Source organism: Monodon monoceros, unplaced genomic scaffold, assembly GCF_005190385.1.
Source record: "Monodon monoceros isolate NGI ecotype Baffin Bay Population unplaced genomic scaffold, NGI_Narwhal_1 Super_Scaffold_18, whole genome shotgun sequence".
NCBI lineage: Eukaryota > Metazoa > Chordata > Mammalia > Artiodactyla > Monodontidae > Monodon > Monodon monoceros.
The window spans coordinates 18,637,672-18,643,280 of NW_021703774.1; the positions used below are offsets into that span (position 1 = coordinate 18,637,672).

At 40.0% G+C, this 5,609-nt stretch overlaps 1 protein-coding gene across 1 annotated transcript in view; it reads left to right on the forward strand.

Moving 5' to 3' along the window:
• Positions 1 to 510, forward strand: part of MARC2 (mitochondrial amidoxime reducing component 2) — a 33,778-nt gene extending 33,268 nt beyond the window's left edge. The window contains exon 8 of the mRNA XM_029227143.1: positions 20 to 510. The gene's annotated coding sequence lies outside the window, so the exon portion shown is untranslated. The remainder of the gene's footprint in view (positions 1 to 19) is intronic.
• Positions 511 to 5,609: the final 5,099 nt, after the last annotated feature.

A 5,609-nucleotide genomic window follows, 5' to 3' on the forward strand; every position in this document is an offset into this window, starting at 1 on the left:
ATTCTTACAATTTTTTCAGGTTTCAGCATCCCGGAGGCACTGATCAGGATTTTAATGAACACAGCAGCACCACCTGGGCAAATTCTTATTACCCATCCTATGACCATCTTCATCGTAGAAATGAATCTCTTTTTGGAGTTAATGGATGCTCTGAGTTAATGCAAGGAAAGTATGAGAGGTGATTTGGGAATAATAACATATGTAGATTTTAGAAATGAAGACTTTTAAAATAAATAAAATTGCCGATAAAATTAATGTTATGGTAGCTACTGCACTTCTCCAATCCCTGACATTATTAATATTGTTGAATAAAGAAAGTCTAAAGGACAAAATAATGCCATTTGCAGCAACATGGATGCAAATAGAGATCATCATACGAAGTGAAATAAGTCAGAAAGAGATAAATACCATATGATATCACTTATATGTGGAATCTAAAATATGGCACAAATGAACTTATCTATAAAACAGAAACAGACTCATAGACATAGAGAACAGACTTATGGTTGCCAAGCGGGAGCAGGGAGGGAGAGGGATGGACTGGGAGTTTGGGGTTGGTAGATACAAACTGTTACATTTAGAATGGATAAACAAGGTCTTAACATATAGCATAAGGAATCGTATTCAATATCCTGTGATGAACCGTAATGGAAAATAATATAAAAAAAGAATGTAAAAAAAACGTTTAAAGAATCAGCTAAAAAGCTACACAATGTTTTTGAATGTTTATATTTTATTACCTATCATTCTGTGTTTTAGGAGACATGGGAAACATCAGGTTTCCCGATATGCCTTTACATGTTAACATGCAAATTCCTATTAGTGACATGTTAACACACAGATTCTCATTGGTTGGTTTTTACATCGCTATTGAGTCCTGTTGACTTTTTGCTCGTGTGGTTTTGACCCCACCATTATGGAATCGGGTTTTATTTGAGAATGGAAATTATTCTGTAGACTTTGCTTCTATGTTTGATTATGCCTCTATTAAGCCAGGTAAAAGTAATTGTAACTGACAGATACACCAAGTACGGATTCTAAGTACGATAAAGAAGAGAATGGGATTTGAAAGAGAATGGAATTTTGAGAGTAGGAGGTTGGAATCACGAAACTATTCTATTAGATGCCAGTGATTTTTGAACTATTTTGGTATGATTGGAGCAAGAATTCTCACTGATGTAATATGAGAATGAATGAACTCACAATTCTGTGGTTTCTTTCATATTAATAAGTGTGATTCTCAATTGTACTTTTTCTTTGGTATTTCTGAGTCTGCTTCCAGGGCTTTTCTCATTTTGTATTAAAGCTTCAGTCACTGTCATTCGTTGTTCTTTACCCTTTCTGATAGACTAGCAGAGGTGCAGTCGGACTCCACAGATGTTACCTCCTGTCATTGGTGGGGTAGGGCCATCATAAGCTACACAGATAGCCCGTCTGAGGTGTGATGGCCAGTGACTGCCCGGGGACCGCCTGGTGCCCTGTGAAGAGCAGCTGTTCCTTCCTTCTCCACTCTCCTTCGCTGGGTTCTGGGCCTGAAATTCACCTCCACTCCCAGTACCCTGTGAGGTAAAAGTGTTCACTTAGCTATATCCCTGGGCGAAGTTTGGAAACGATGAAATTGAAAAATCATGCTCACTTTAAAGTCAACCGTTAAAGCAGAGAAACAACTTTTTTCCTGTTAAATTTCCAAAGAGAAATTAGGGAGGGAAGTAAACAGAAGTAAACAAAATGTAGTGCCCCTGAGCTGCCCTTTCTGTGGAGCACGTGGAGCTCAAGTCCTGGCTGTTCCGCGTTGTGTTGCTTCCACTCTGTGCCCCCAACCCGCCACCCCGCCACTGCTTCCCCTCTGCCCCCCTCCATGGTGCACATCACCACCAGTCAACCTTTCTTCTGGGGAAGCTAGATTCATTCAAGCCCCTTCTTCCTCCAGCTCATTCCTGGAAGAGGCCAGATCACTGAAGAGCCCTAACGGCTGAAGCAGCACTGAGCTCTGTACTCTGAACTCAGTTCCCGGATTTCACAGGAGTGGGGAGGGAGGGCATACCTGGGGCAGGAGGAGAAAAGGTAGGACAGATATACTCTGTTTAGGCCTAAATATTTATGGTGGGGAACAATGTCCAAGGACAGATCTTTGCTCAGTACTGAAAGGCCCTGAGGTGTGTTGCCATCTGGGGAAAGAGGATTTACTGTCCTTTGGAAACTGACCCTTCTGTGATGTGAGACACCCTCTATCTGCATGGATGATTTTGATGAGGTCTTGTATCATCCTGGCCCGTGTGCTGAGCTGAGCCTGAGAGCAACTCTCTCCTTGGCCAAACCTTACTCAAGCTCCTCTGAGCCCTCTTCTCGACTGGGCCTCCACCTTGTCTATAGCCTTGTCAGACCTGCCTAGCTCAGTTTTAACAAGAATCCTGCTGAGCCCAGTTTTCGAGAGAATCCCTACCTTTGATGTCTCCGCTTAGTAATTTTTCAGCCGCTCACTCCCTCCCTGTGCTCCTTGGCTATAGATCCCCAGATGTCTCTGCTGTATTCAGAGCTGAGCCCTATTGTAATGACCTCTATTAAAATAGTTTTCTTTTTCTAATTGACATACAACATTGTATTAGTTTAAGGTGCACAACGTAGTGATTTGATATGTATACATATAAATGAAATGATATTTGTATATATAAATGAAATGATATGTGTGTGTATTAATGAAGTCAGAATAAGTTTAGCGAACATCCATCACCTCATATAGTTACAATATTTTTTCTTGTGATGAGAACTTTTAAGATCTATTATCTTAGCAATTTTTAAATATACAATACAGTATTGATATGTATGATCACCATGCTGTACATTACATCCCCAGGACTTATTTTTCTTATAACTGGAAGTTTGTACTTATTGACCACCTTCACCCATTTTGCACATCCTACCCCTATGTCTGGCAACCACCAATCTGTTCTCCATACCTATGAGCTCGGTTTTTTAGATTCCAATTATAAGTGAAATCATACTGTATTTGTCTTTCTCTGTCTGACATATTTCACTTAGTATAATGCATTCGAAGTCCATCCATATTGTCACAAATGGCAGGATTTCCTTTTTTTTATGCTTGAATAATATCCCATTGTATACATATACACCACAACTTCTTTCTCCATTCATCAGTCTATGGACACTTAGGTTGTTTATATGTCTTAGTGATTGTAAATAATGCTGCAGTGAACCTGGGGGTGTAGGTGTCTTTTCACGATAGTGATTTTGTTTCTTTCGGATGTATACCCAGAAGTGGAATTGCTGGATCATTTGGTAGTTCTATTTAAAAAATTTTTAGGAACCTCCATATTTTTTCTCAAAGTGGCTGCACCAATTTATGTTCTCACCAACTGTGCGCAAGGGTTCCCTTTCCTTCACTTTCTCCCCAAAACTTATCTCTTGCTTTTACAATCATAGCCTCTTTAACAGGTGTGATACCTCATTGTGGTTTGATTTGCATTTCCCTGATGATTAGTGATGTTGAGCATCTTTTTATGTACCTGTTGGCCATCTGTATGTTTTCTTTGAAAAAATGTCTATTTAGTTCCTCTGCCCATTTTAAAAATTGGCTTTTTTCTTTTTGCTGTTGAGTTGTATGTGTTCTTTATATATTTTGAATATTAACCCCTCATCAGATATATGATTTGAAAATATTTTCCCTCATTATATGGGTTGCCTTTTCATTTTGTTAATGGTTTCCTTTGCTGCACAGAAGCTTTTTAGTTTGATGTAATCCCACTTATGTATTTTTGCTTTCGTTGCCCTTGCTTTTGGTGTTAAATCTAAAAATCATTGTCAAGACAGATGTCAAGGAGCTTACTGCCCATGTTTTCTTCTAGGAGTTTTATGGTTTCAGGTTTTATTCAAGTCTTTAATCTATTTTGAATTGATTTTTGTGTATGGTGTAAGATAGGGTGGGAAGAGAAGTTTCAGTTTCATACTTTTCCTAACACAATTTATTGAAAAGACGATCCTATCCATTCCGCATTGTTTATGCTTGGCTCCTTTGTTGAAATTAATTGAACAGATACGTGTGAGTTTATTTCTGGGCTCTCAGATGAGCAATTCCATTGATCTATGTGTCTGTTTTTATGCCAACTCTATACTATATTAATTACTATAGCTTTGTAATATAGTTTGAAATCAGGAAGTGTGATGTGTCCAGGTTTGTTCTTCTTTCTCAAGATTGCTTTGGTTCTTCGGGATCTATTGTGGCTCCATGCAAATTTTAGGATTGTTTTTTCTATTTCTGTGAAAAATGCCATTGGAATTTTGTTAGGGATTCCATTGAATCTGCAGATTGCTTTAGGTAGTGTGGTTATTTTAACAATATTAATTCTTCCGATCCATGAGCACAGACCATCTTTCCATTTATTTGTGTCTTCTTCAATGTGTTTTAGTTTTCAAAGTACAAATCTTTCACCTCTTTGGTTAAATTAACTTTTAGGTATTTTACTCTTTTTGGTAAGTTATAAATAGGATTGTTTTCTTAATTTCTCTGATAGTTCATTGTTAGTGTATAGATATGCAACTGATTTTTGTATATTGAGTTCGTGACCTGCAACTTAACTGAATTCATTTATTAATTATAACAGTTTTTTTTTTTTTTTCTGTGTGGAATCTTTAGGGTTTTCTAAGGCAGCTGGACACTGGGAAGGCCACGCGGTGCCCGCCCGCTCCTATCTCCAGGAAAGGGATCTGCCCGCTGCCTGATTTCTAATTTCAAAATTATGTTTTGCCCTGCAAACATTTTTTGTTTATTGTAGGTTAAATAACCCACTGATAAATGGAATATTTATAAAAGGTATGGAATATTTATAAATGGCATATTTCCTGCCATATCAATAAACAAAGGATGTCACAGTCATCAACGATTGCAACTCTCCAACGTGAACCTGTGAGCCCTGAGGAAACTCAGGGCTGAAGAGGATCCCTGCCATCTAGCAGCCATCAGGCTGCAGTCACTCCCTGCCATGAGCCCTGGGAAACTCAGGATGTAAAAATACAGGATCCTGGCCCAGATAGCTGAGGTGCATATCAAAGGAATGATTTCAGTGAGCCTGGTCTCCTGCATCTGCCCATACATAGAAAAGGGGTAAATTCCTTAACTTGAGATAACTGGTTTTCTTTAATTAACAATAATCTTATGACATTCCACACCACCTGCCCTTTGTTGCCAAACTCCTATGTATCCTTGGCTGCCCCCTCGCCTCCTCTGAGCAGTTTCCAGAGTTATCTGAACCTCTGTCTCCCAGGCTGCAGTCCTCATTTTGCTCCAAATAAAACTTAACTTGCAACTTTCACCTTGTGCATTTTTTTTAAGTCAATGCCACAAATATGTAAATAAGTAAACTGGTCACTTGTAGCGATCCTGGGGGAGGGCACGTCGCCGAGTGGCCAGCAGGCGGCGGAAGTGGAGGCGGCGGCGGGCAGTAGACCGCGTAGCAGCCGAGACACCACCTCCCGCCCGCAGCGCCCCAAAGGCCAACCTCAGGAGCAGGACACGGTACTCCGGCCGGAAAGAGACTCAGGAACCGCCTTCCCCTTGGGTTCCGGGTTAAGGGCGGCCCCTCCGCCAGCAGCCC